This window comes from Heteronotia binoei, chromosome 14 (assembly GCF_032191835.1).
Source record: "Heteronotia binoei isolate CCM8104 ecotype False Entrance Well chromosome 14, APGP_CSIRO_Hbin_v1, whole genome shotgun sequence".
Lineage (NCBI taxonomy): Eukaryota > Metazoa > Chordata > Lepidosauria > Squamata > Gekkonidae > Heteronotia > Heteronotia binoei.
The window spans coordinates 44,909,244-44,923,071 of NC_083236.1; positions in this window are offsets into that span (position 1 = coordinate 44,909,244).

The window sequence follows — 13,828 nt, forward strand, 5'->3', positions numbered from 1 at the left end:
AACCGAGACCTCTGGCATAGCTTTCCCAAAATTCAGCACAACTTCCTGATTATATTCCAATAGGATAAGTTGGAAGGTGTAATTTTTACCTACAAACAACAGAGATCCAGATTGAATTCTTTCTGAAAAGTGAGAGAATTTTTGGAAAGATTCAGACATGACTTTGAGACAGAAACCTCAGAAGAAGATACACCAGATCCACAACAGACACAACTCAACTTGAAAAATTATGGGTTGGAAGTAGAGAATGTAAATAGTGACTTTATTGAATTCAAAGATTAAATATGGAATACAAATGTTTAATGTGGAATATAAACAGAGCAAATGCTCCCCCCCAAAGGGAAAAAAAAACATTTAGCTACTTGAAAAAATTAAAAGGAGACCCATATTAGAAAAAAAAAGGATGCAAAATATTTTACTTACAAACCTTTGGGGGAAGAGTTTGTCCCAGCTGATCCTAAAAAGAAAAAATGGAGTTATACTGTACATAAACCCTCTGTTGAAACCAAAGTTGGTATTGTCTGATGAACGTGGTAGATTTGTGGGGGTAGAAATCACCTCCGGTGTGGTTAAGGCTATGGTTGTAATGTTTTAATGTTTTAAGCATGTGTTATTTTAAACGTTCAGTAAGTTTCAGAACAACAAGGGGGTGAAAGAGGAGGATGAGTGAGTGAGGTATATGTTGAGAGAGAAAAGGCAGAAGTCAGTCAGTCAGTTGTACTAGATACAAATACATTCATTTATCCAGAAGATCTTAAAAACGAATATCTAAATTAAACCAGAGGCTTTTTTTGCTGGGACTAATGGATAAACAGAAAATACTCATGGAACTGTTTTTGCATATGACAATGGCAGCAAGACTATTATATGCTCAAAAAAGGGGTGGGGAAATGATATTACCTACAATACAAGAATGGTTGGTGAAGATGATGGAGTTTGGGGAGATGGCCAAAATTACCTCTCAGACTAGAGAAAATTTATTGCTATCTGGAAACCCGTACAGACTTTTTGCGCAACATGGGAAAAATTAATTTATGATTTGTGGGATTAAAGATTAAGAGGCAAAAAAAAATAAGATTACAGGTAAAGGAGATAGATTTTTCTTATAATTTTAGAGTAGGGGTGCAACATGTAACTGTATATGTATCTGTCACAGAAGAAAGTAAGAAGTTATTCCTTTTCGATTTCTTTATAAATTGCCACAATTTTGTTTTCTTCCTTTTTTGTTTTCTACTTAGTTTAAAACTTTTTTTTCATATTTAAAAAATGGGAAAAGGCCTTTTTCTGCAACTGCATTAGCTTGCTTCTCCAGCAATCCTGTTGGGTCCAATAAAACCCCGAGGTTCTTAAATGAGTCAACAAGGGACAGCTGAACTCCGTGGAAAGTGAGAAGCAGAATGTCCTTGGAGACCTCCACCTCCCCAAACAGCATTACTTCTGTCTTTCCACTATTTCATTTGAATTTGTTCATTGTGGGGCATTTAATCACAGCCGCCAGGCAGCAAGTAATCAGGACCTCTATGGCATCACCGGAAAATGTAGATAAGGATATATAGGTGCTTTCACACACACTAAATAATGCACTTTCAATGCACTTTGCAACTGAATTTTACTGTGTGAAATGACAAAATCCACTTGCAGATGGTTGCTGGATTGAAACTGCATTATTTAGCATGTGTGAAAGCACCAGCTGTGTACTGTCTGCCTGTGAATGACAGCCAAGCCCCAAACGACAAATGATTTGGCCTGAGGGCCTTACATAAAGGGAGAAGAGCACTGGAGGGGAAAAGGATTGGGCCCTGCTGTGAATCCCAAACAGATAATTGATCTCTAGTGGCCATTCTTTGGGTCCCATTGAAATGATTTGATTTTACCCACTCCAACCCAGAGCCACGCAAGATGGACAGGCCACAGCTGAGAACCCAGACTAAATGTGATCCACTGGAGAAGAAAATGGCAAACCACTCCAGTATTCTTGCCAAGAAAATCCCATGAACAGAAACAAAAGGCTAAAAAATATGGCACTGGAAGATGAGCCCCTCGGGTCAGAAGGTGCCCAATATGCTACTGGGAAGAGCATTCAAGTAACCACAGAAAGAGTGAAGCGGCTGGGCCAAAGCTGAAAGGACACTCAGCTGTTAATGTGTCTGATGGTGAAAGAACAGTCCGATGCTGCAAAGAACAATACTGCATTGGAATGTGGAATGTAAGACCTATGAATCAAAGAAAGCTAGATGTGGTCAAACAAGAGATGGCAAGACTAAACAACAACATCTTGGGAATCAGTGAACTAAAATGGACAGGAATGGGTGTATTTAACACAGAGGATCACTACATCTATTATTGTGGCCAAGATTTCCGTAGAAGAAATGGTGTGGCCTTTATAGTTAACAAGAGAGTGAGGAAGGCAGTAATGGGATACAATCTCAAAAATGACAGAATGATCTCGGTCCATATCCAAGGCAAACCATTCAATATCACAGTAATCCAAATCTATGCCCCAACCACTGATGCAGAAGAGGTTGAAGTGGACGAGTTCTATGAAGATCTACAACACCTTCTAGAATTAACACCAAAAAAAGATGTCCTCCTCATCATAGGGGACTGGACTGCCAAAGTAGGAAGTCAAAAGGTGACCGGAACAACTGACAAGTTTGGCCTTGGAGAACAAAATGAAGCCAGGCAAAGGCTAACAGAGTTTTGTCAAGAGAACAAGCTGGTCATAGCGAACACCCTCTTCCAACAACCTAAAAAGCGACTCTACACATGGACATCACATGATAGGCAACACAGAAATCAGATTGATTATATACTCTGCAATCAAAGATGGAGAAGCTCCTTACAGTCAACAAAAACAAGACCTGGAGCTGACTGCAGCTCAGATCATAAGCTACTCATCACAAAATTCAGGCTTAAACTGAAGAAAACTGGGGAAGCCATTAGGCAATTCAGGTTTGACCTTGATCACATCCCTTATGAATATACAATGGAGGTGAAGAATAAGTTTAAGAAACTAGAATTGATAGACAGAGTGCGTGAAGAACTATGGATGGAGGTTCTTGACATTGTACAGAAGGCCGCAATCAGCACAATCTCAAAGAAAAAGAAATGCAAGAAAGCAAAGTGGCTGTCTGATGAGGCTTTACAAATAGCTGAGGAAAGAAGGAAAGCGAAAGGCAAAGGTGAAAAGGAAAGATTCACCCAACTGAATGCAGATTTCCAGAGAACAGCAAGGAGAGATAAGGAGGCCTTCCTGAAGGAACAATGCAAAGCAATAGAGGAAAATAATAGAATGGGAAGAGATCTATTCAAGAAAATTGGAGAAATCAAGGGAACGTTTCGTGCAAAGATGACCATGATAAAGGACAAAAATGGTAGGGACCTAACAGAAGCAGAAGAGATCAGGAAGAGGTAGCAAGAATACACAGAAGAACTGTACAAGAAGGATCTCAGTGTCCCGGACAACCATGACAGTGAAATCGATGACCTTGAGCCAGACATCCTGGAGTGTGACGTCAAATGGGCTTTAGAAAGCATTACTAACAACAAAGCGAGTGGAGATGATGGTATCCCAGTTGAGCTATTCAAAGTCCTAAAAGATGATACTGTTAAAGTGATGAACACATTATGTCAACAAATTTGGAAAACACAACAGTGGCCACAGGATTGGAAAAGATCAGTTTATATTCCAATCCCAAAGAAGGGTAATGCCAAGGAATGTTCAAACTATCACATCATTGCACTCATTTTACATGCCAGAAAGGATAAAGATCCTACAAGCTAGGCTTCAGCAGTATGTCGATTGGCGGCTACCAGAAGTTCAAGCTGGGTTTCGGAGAGGTAGAGGAACGAGAGATCAAATTGCCAACATTCGCTGAATTATGGAGAAAGCACAGGAGTATCAGAAAAACGTCTATTTCTGCTTCATTGACTATGCTAAAGTCTTTGATTGTGTGGATCACAACAAACTGGGGGAAGTCCTTAAAGAGATGAGAGTACCAGACCACTTCACATGCCTCCTGAGAAACCTGTATAAGGGTCAAGAAGCAACTGTCAGAACGGGATATGGAACAAATGATTGGTTTAGAATAGAAAAAGGAGTTCGACAAGGATGTATATTGTCACCCTGGCCTGGATGAAGTACAAGCCGGAATTAAGATTGCTGGAAAAAAAAACACAACCTCAGATATGCAAATGACACTTCTCTAATGGCAGAAAGTGAGGAGGACCTAAAGAACCTCTTGTTGAGGGTGAAAGAGGAGAGCACAAAAATAGGCTTGAAACTCAACATCAAAAAAACTAAGATCATGGCATCTGGCCCCATCACTTCTTGGCAAAGAGAAGGGGAAGACATGGAAGTAGTGACAGACTTCACATTTCTGGGATCCAAGATCACTGCAGATGGTGACTGTAGCCATGAAATCAAAAGACGTTTGCTCCTTGGGAGGACAGCTATGGCGAACCTGGGCAGTATAATAAAAAGCAGAGACATCACCCTGCCAACAAAAGTCCATATAGTCAAAGCGATGGTATTCCCAGTAGTAATGTATGGCTGTGAGAGCTGGACCGTAAGGAAGGCAGAGCACAGAAGAACAGATTCTTTTGAGATGTGGTGCTGGAGAAGACTCTTGAGAGTCCCTTGGACTGCAAGAAGAACAAATCAGTCAGTCCTAAGGGAAATCAACCCAGACTGTTCACTGGAAGGTCAGATGCTGAAGCTGAAATACTTTGGCCACCAAATGAAAAGGGATCACTCCCTGGAGAAGACCCTGCTGATGCGAAAGGCAGAAGGCAAAAGAAGAAGGGGAGGGCAAAAGTTGAGATGGCTGGACAGTGTTACTGATGTAACAAACACGAATTTGAGCAGACTTCGGAGCATGGTGGAAGACAGGAGGGCCTGGCGTGACTTTGTCCATGGGGTCCCAAAGAGTGGGAATAAACTGTGCGACTGAACAACAACAACAACAAAAAACCAGCTTCATACCAGCTGCCCATCAAGAAACTCGATAACCCCATTTTTCTCTTCCAGGACTGAAATGCTTAGTTATTCCATCCCCCTATGACTTACTCGTGAGTAACCCTTCCCAGGGTCCGGCTGCAAGGCTTTTGACGGCTGCTGCGGGTCTGAAGCCTCTTGGGCGAATCGGAAAGCCTCTCCCCGCCCTCCGGAAAAAAGACCTTTTCCTCTTTCCCGCCCCTCCGGCTCGGTTTCTCTAGGAAGCCACTCGCTCAGTTTAACCCTTTCAGTGCTGCAGAATTTTTTTTTTAAAGGCTATTCTCAGTGACGGCTGGACGGTGCAGCTCGACGGGGCTGCTTGCGAGTAACTCTGCACGAGGGATCCCATCCCAGGCTGTTCAGCCATCTCAGCAAATGGGGGGGGGGGGGCAGAAGGAGATGGGGGCGGTCCGCAGCAGGTCGATCCAGAGTCCTTCCGTTCAGGCTGCGATCACACACGCAATGCACTTTCAGTGCACTTACCGACTAAATGTTGCCAGTTCATACAGTAAAATTCAGTTCGAAAGTGTGTTGAAAGTGCATTGTTGTGTGTGTGTGAAAGTGCATTATTTAGTGTGTGAGCATCCCAGTGGGGCTTCCACCCGGGAAAGCGGTTTTAGGATTCTATGGCAACTCCCCTGTCACAGGGGCCCTGTGCCTGTGCCATCTTCCCTCTTTCTCAAAATTAGCCTGCGGGGCAGCCCGCTCCCTCTCCCTTCCAGCCAGCGGTCATCTTGTGAGTCAGGCCCTGTTGGAGAGGGTTGCCAACTCCTGCTTGGAAAATTCCTGGAGATTTGGCCACTTTCTCTTTCTAACAGAGGCTTTGTGGGACATACAAATGGCTATTGTCAGTTGAGAGAGGTCTAAGGAAGGGAGCCCCTTACCTCAGACATTGGATATCCTTCAAGACAGCTTTAGGCAGGTCTCCCCCTCTCTGCTCAGGGGGGTGCATTCTGCCCAGTTCTGAGTGGGGCACTGGTGGTAAGCAGTGGCTCAGTGGTGGAGTATCTGCTTGGCACGCAGAAGGCCCCAGCATCTCCAGGGAGCAGAACCAGGCAATAATAGGAGGTGTGAAAGACCTTGGCCTGAGACCCTGGGCAGCCACTGCCAGTCTGAGTAGACAATACGGACCTTGATGGGCTAATTTGCTAGAATGTTGACACTTTCATTGAGCAGTCCACTACAACCCCAAGATCCGCCCCCTTCAGTCTCAGCAGGTTCAGACTCCCTTAGCCTATAAGGAAGTTGGGATTCCCCTCCCCTCTCAATGTACATTGCCTTACATTTACCAGCACTGGACTTTATTTGCCACATTGTCGCCCACTCACCCGGTTTATGGAGGTCCTCTTGCAACTCTTAACGGGTAGCCTTGGTTTTCACCATCCTGAATAATGTTGTGCAAACTTCTTTAGTCCACTTCTTCAGAACAAAAGTTTGAGTCCAGTGACACCTCAAAGACTAACAAGGTTTACATAATTCTAGCCCTTAAGCTTTCCTGTGCATGCACACTTCTTCAGAGACACTGAAACAGAAATCACCAACTATTACATATGCAGCTGCGGTGCTCAAGGTCTTCCAATAACTGTAGCAAAATTAATTTCGTTCCAGGAAATGAGCAAGATGGTTTATCCTTCAAAGTGAGGGGGTCTGTTTCAAGTTGCAGAAGCTACTCCTGAGTATGCAAAGAATAAAACAAGATCCAGACTTCTAGGGAAAGTGCTACACCCTCAGTGTCAAGCAACATGCAACTTCACCTGTAAGGTAGGTTCAGCATTTTATCTCCATGTTGCATGGAGGGGGCAGGATTGAGACTGGGAGAAAATGGATTACCTAAAACCAGCTAATCAATTCATGACAAGAGTGGGATTTTAATGAGAAACTTCACTGCAGGCTCTCATGCACATGCAAAGTGCCACTCCTTTCAGTCTAGCAGCAGGCAAGGTTTTTTCCTCCACTCAAGAATCATATCTTCCAAACAGACAAAGTTTTTTTCCCCCAAGAAATTCACCAGTGATCCTAGACAGAAGATGTTTTTTAATTGGCAGAGAACACAGACTGTTAATAGAAGGGTGGTAGACATCGACAGGTAGTTATTTTCCCCGATGTAAAGAAAAGCAGAATCTGTTGAAATTGTGTCTGCTGTCCGTGAACTTTTAATGGCACAAACCTTGTATTCAAGGGGGGGAGTAAATCGCCGGGGCAGCTGTCATGAACAAAACAGCCTAAAACCAATTAATGTTTTTAAAATTGAAATATATTTGAAAAAAGCAGAAAAAAGATAGTCAGCAGCCTCTTTCAAGGGACATTTCACAACAATAAACAATATTAATTCTTCACCCAGGAAAAGAGGGTATTAAGTACTGCTTTTCTCTTTGTGGTCAAAGACTCAGAGTTGGAAGACTTCCAGGGTCATCTAGTCCAACCTCCCACACAATACAGGAACTTCACAAATACCTCCCCCACACACATAGATCCCCAGTGACCCCTGCTCCATGCCCAGAGTATGACAAAAATCTCCAGGATCCCTTGCCAAACTGGCCTGGAGAAAAATTGCTGACTGACACCAAAGTGGCAATCAGCATTTCCCTGGGCATGTAAGAAAGGGCCACAAGAACTAAGCACTGATACAGCCCTTCCTGCCCTCCTTCTCATGATCTGCCTAATTCACAGAATCAGCATTGCTGTCAGATAGCCATCTAGCCTCTGTTTAAAAATCTCCAAGGAAGGAGAGCCCACCACCACCTCCCAAGGAAGCTTGTTCCACTCAGGAACTGCTCTAACTGTCAGAAAGTTCTTCCTAATGTTTAGCTGGAAACTCTTTTGATTTGATTTCAACCCGTTGGTTCTGGTCAAACCTTCTGGAGCAACGGAAAACAATTCTGCACCACCTAGATGACAGCTCTTCAAGTCCTTGAAGATGGTGATCATATCACCTCTCAGTTGTCTCCTCTCCAGGCTAAACATACCCAGCTCCTTAAGCCTTTCCTCATAGGACTTGATCTCCAAACCGTCTTCATTATCCTCCTCTGGACATGTTCCAGCTTGTCTGTATCCTTCTTAAATTGTGGTGCCCAAAACTGAACACAGTACTCTAGGTGAGATCTAACCAGAACAAAGTAAAGTGTTATCATCAATTCACGTGATCTGGACACTATACTTCTGTTGATACAGCCCAAAATTGCATTTGCTTTCTTAGCCACGGCATCACAGTGCTGACTCATGTTCAGTGTATGGCCCACTAAGACCCCTAGATCCTTTTTGCACATACTACTGCTAAGACAAGTCTCCCCCATCCTATAATTATGTATTGGATTTTTCCTACCTCAGTGCAGAACTAAATGCAAAGCAATTGCACTTTTATTTATTATTGCAGTCATGCAACGACAGTGCCCTTAGGCCACAATTTTTGGAGTGTAATGGAAACATGAATTAAACATCCAAACAGATACTTTGAGTATGGCTCTCAAGATTAGAATCAGCTGTACATTCTAAAAAAAGCACAGAAAAGCTGAAATGTGATGGTAAACCAACCTTCCTGCATTGCCAAACACCTTTACGGCATCCACTCTTATTTTTTAACCCATGCACAGTAACAGTTTAAGACAGGGGTGTCGAACTCCTTTATTATGAGGGCCAGATTTGACATAAATGAGACCTTGTCTGGCCGGGCTGTGTGTGTTATAAAATATAATGGCAGCTAGCAGAGATATAAACTTTATAAAGGACACAAACACAATTAAATATTTAAAAAAAACTTAAAACATGCTTAAAACATTAGCACTTGTTGGTCTTAAAGGTGTTTTCTTTGTATCTCTTGCATGGGATCCAGGGCAAAGGAGATTCTGGCTCTTTCCTTCCTTCCGCAGGGGACCTGGAGGGGGAGGAGTCTCAGCCAGCAAAAGGAAGAGCGGCTTGGCTCAGCAGCTCTGCTGTGTGATTCAGAGAGCCTGGCAAAACAAGCTCTCCCTCCCCCCTTCCTTCCTAAGGGAGGAGCCTCAGCCAATAGAGAAAATAGAGGCTTTGTGTTGTAGCTCCTGTGTGATTGAGCAAGCCTGGCAAAGCAAGCTGGGATGCAGAAGGAAGCAAGAGAGAGGGAGAAGGAAGCAGATAACAGCCGATTGCTTGGGGGCCTGATAGGAGCCCTCTGAGGTCCTGATTCAGCCCCCGGTCCTCATGTTTGACGCCCCTCGTTTAACAGTTTCAGGCGTCATGTGGGAATCTAGCCTGTGGGTTTTGACAGTGAGAGATCTGACCTAGGATAGGTTACTCTGTTCCTGCTGCCAACAGAAGCAGTAGTACACTGGTGGGGGCAGAGAAATGCACAAGGGAAGGAGAGAAACAGCTGCCATCAGCTACTGGTGCCTCAGGAACCAGTCCTTAAATCCTAGCTTAGCTACATGAGGAGAGAAATGACAAGAAAAGCACAGAAGAAGTGAAGCCATATAATAGTAATATCAACAATGGGAGGGGGGACAGATTTCTAAAATCTTTGAAAATATTTTATATTTTCTGTATTTGATACTTATATGTTTTCACAAGCTATAAATATCTAAAATGCCTACGTTATTATTCATTTTTTATATTCAAAATATCATGGGTGCCTCTTAATAATCTTTGACATCTGTGTATGTTTTAAAATGTTCTCTTTATATAAGCAGTCCTCCGTTCCCTCTTCTTATTTCGGTATCCATATTTCCTTTTTGTCTGTTTTAGGGAAAACATATTTTTATTTTTAAAAAGAAGTGAAGCCGAAGGCATCCAGTTTCCCTTCCAATGTCCAGTGATTAGTTTTAACTCTGGCTGGAGACAGCTTTTTCCTTTGGAAAACTAAATTCTGATGCATCAGAAGGCTGGATTCTGTGGTATTTGGCAGACACCAATTCTGATTTATGTGAACACTCAAATGAAAAATTGAAAGATTGGATGGCCACTCTTTCTTGCGGTTTGCCTTTAAAGATAGTTAAAATGACTTTTCCTTTTCGATGCTCTAGCTTTCCTATGGCTGATAAGATATAATAAGCTCACACATCTTAATACAGGCTAAAACAGGGGTATCAAACATGTGGCCCAGGGGCCAAATTAGGTCCCCAGAGGGCTCCTATCAGGCCTGCGAGCAACTGACTGTCATTTACTTCCTTCTCCCTCTCTTGCTTCCTTCTGCATCACTGCTTGCCTTTTCAGGCTTGCTCGATCACATAGGAGCTACTGAGCCAAGCCTCTCTTCCTTCTGTTGGCTGAGGCTCGGCAAGCCAGCGAGGTGGATTAGGCTGAGTGTGTGTGTTTGTCTGTGTCCTTTATAAAGTTTATATCTCCCTGACCTCGCATTACATTTTATGACACACATGGCCCGGTCTGAGAAAGTCAAGATCCAGCCCTCACAGTAAATGAGTTTGACACTCCTGGACTAAAATGTGTACCTTTTAAAACTTTTTTATTTATTTATTTATTCCGGGATTTATATCCCGCCCTTCCCACGAGTGGCTCAGGGCGGCTTACAACAAACAATAAAACAATAAAATCGGAACAACGTAATTACATTTAAATCAAGCATTTAAAAACCTTAAAAATTTTTAGCATTAAAACTATACAGTAATCACAGAGATCTAGAAAGCTACATTTATCCAGTCAGGCATAGGCTAACCGGAAGAGGGTCGTCTTACAGGCCCTGCGGAACTGAGTAAGATCCCGCAGGGCCCTCACCTCTTCCGGTAGCTGGTTCCACCACATAGGGGCCATTGTAGAAAAGGCCCTGTCTCTAGTTGTCTTGAGATGTACTTCCTTGGGCCCGGGGATGTTGAGAAGATTTTGAGTCCCAGACCTCAGTACTCTCTGGGGAACGTGTGGGGAGAGACGGTCCCTCAGGTAGGCAGGTCCCAGGCCATATAGGGCTTTAAAGGTAATGACCAGCACCTTGTACCGGACCCGGTATGTTATTGGGAGCCAGTGCAGAGCCCGAAGACCCGGCCGAATGTGCCCCCATCTTGGGAGGCCCAGTAACAGCCAGGCCGCGACATTCTGCACCAGCTGCAATTTCCGTGTCCGGCACAGGGGCAGCCCCATGTAGAGGGCATTGCAGTAATCCAACCTTGAGGTGACCGTAGCATGGATCACTGTTGCTAGGTCGTCGGGGTCCAGGAAGGGGGCCAACTGCCTTGCCCGTCTAAGATGAAAAAACGCGGACTTGGCAGTGGTCACTATCTGAGCCTCCATCTTCAGGGACGGCTCCAGTAGCACCCCCAGGCTTCTGACCCTGTCCGCTGGCCTCAGCGGTACACCGCCAAAAGCTGGCAGGGGGATTTCCCCCCCCGGACCCCGACAGCCCAAACAAAGAACCTCTGTCTTCGCAGACAGGATTCAGTGTCAGTCCACTCAGTCTGAGCCACTCAGCCACGGCCTGTAATGCCTGATCTAGGTTCTCTGGGGCGCAGACCGGTCGGCCGTCCATAAGTAGATAGAGCTGGGTGTCATCAGCATACTGGTGACACCCCAGCCCATCCCTTCGGGCAATCTGGGCAAGAGGTCGCATATAGATGTTGAATAACATCGGGGAGAGAACCGCTCCCTGGGGCACCCCGCAATTAAGTGAGCGCCTCTGGGATAGTTCCCCCCCAATCGCGACCCTTTGTCCCCGACCTTCAAGGAAAGAGGAAAGCCACTGCAAGGCCAGCCCCTGAATCCCCACGTCGGCGAGGCGGCAAGTCAGCAACTGATGGTCGACCGTATCGAACGCCGCCGATAGGACCAACAACATCAGTACTGCCGAGCCACCCCGATCCAGATGCCGTTGAAGGTCATCCACCAGGGCAACCAACACCGTCTCCGTCCCATGACCTGGGCGAAAGCTGGACTGAAGTGGGTCAAGGATGGAAGCGTCCTCCAGGAAAGTCTGTAGCTGCCTCGCCACTGCCCTCTCAATAACTTTGCCCAAGAAGGGCGAGTTTGAGACCGGCCTATAGTGTGCCAATTGGGCCGGGTCTAAAGATGTTTTTTTTAGGAGGGGACGGACCACAGCCTCTTTAAGTGGCGCTGGAAAAAGCCCTTCTGTTAGGGATCTGTTTATGATATCCCGTATAGGATATCTGAGATCCCCCTTGAAAGATTTAATAAGCCAGGAAGGACATGGGTCCAGTTTACAAGTTGTTGAGCGGGCAGATGAGAGGATCCTGTCGACTTCCTCCAGGCTGAGGGGGCTGAAACCGTCCAGGATATAATCCGAAGACATGCTCGGGGCCTCGGTTGTGTTAACTGTCTCAAAGTTGGCGGGGAGGTCAAAATGCAGATCATCATCAACCAAAAGAGGTAAAACTCCAGAGTACCCGTACTCGGGCTTTCTCTGCTATGGCTCCACAGCTGTGGAATCAGCTCCCAGAAGAAATGCGGGCCCTGCAGGACTTTGAACAGTTCCGCAGGGCCTGCAAGACCACCTTGTTCCGAATGGCCTTCACTGGCTGAAACTGCTAAACTGCTAAGCAAACTTGCCAGCGATTATAGCAGCAACTACACTAATGTCCTTTTTTAGAATTTTAATAGATTTTAATCAATTGTAGTTAAAATGTTATTTATTGTACAATGTATGCATTAAGTTCTTGTTGTTAGCTGCTCTGAGCCGCTTTGGCGGGGAGCGCGGGATACAAATAAAATGTGATGATGATGATGATGAACCATAGCCCAGTTGGTGAAAGGATATGTTTCCCTGGCTGAAGATGTCCAGCATCTTCTGCTTCATCAAAGGCCCATTCCTCTAGAGCAGTTGCCCTTATGCAGCCCTCTCCCACCAATGCATCCATCGCAGAAATTTGTTGTGCTGTGACCAGTGTTCCCTCTAAGCTGAGTTAGTGTGAGCTAGCTCACAGTTTTTTAGCTTCCAGCTCACAAGTTTTTGGATGGCCCCAGAGCACACTAATCTATGCAGTAGCCAAATCACTTGCTCACAACTTTAATGCCAGTAGCTCATGAAATAGAATTTTTGCTCACAAGACTCCACAGCTTAGAGGGAGCATTGGCCGTGACCTTAGCATCAACCTCTATTTTTGTTAAGTAATGTAGACCAGGCACATTTGTCTCAGCTGAGGCTTTATTTGGTGGAAGAGTCCTCCAAAAAGCAGTTCCTCAGTTATTTCTCTCCTCTCTGCTATTCCCACCCAGGATAACAGAGCTTTACAAAATCCCATACCTTCCTCCACTGTTGGAGAATGAAACAGACTTACCATGGTTTCTTCTCAGTGGAATAGTTCTCACATACCCAAGGAAATGCTGATTGACACTTTGGGATCAGTCAGCAATTTCCCCCCAGGCCAGATTGGCAAGGAATCCTGGAGGTTTTTGCCATCTTCTGGCCATGGAGCAGGGGTTACTGGGGATGTATGGGGGGGGAGGTATTTGTGAATTTCCTGCATCGCGCAGGGGCTTGGACTGGATGACCTTCCTACTCTATGATTCTATGATTGCAAGCTATCCTTCCCTGTTCAGGCTGGCAGAGGAAGAATTTGAGAACTCCCTAGATCCACAGGGAGACCATCTTAAAGTTTTTTTCTCCTCACCTGTTCTTCAGCCTTACAGGATCTCCAGTTACAGGACGCCAGGGAGAAGTCAGTCTTCATTTATGATTGCTATTCTAGAAGTAGATTTGTCTTTCTCAGAAGCTCTGCAAGACATGAAGGGGGCCAAGTGCCCCCTGAGGATAGTGGAAGGCTTTGCTAAAAATCTGTATATACTCTGCCCACAGAGCAAGGAGGTGGCACAACTCATACAAGTAGGTTGCCAGTCCCCAGGTGGGAGCAGGGGATTCTCCAGTTTGGAGGCCTTCCCCCACTTCAGGATCATCAGAAAGCA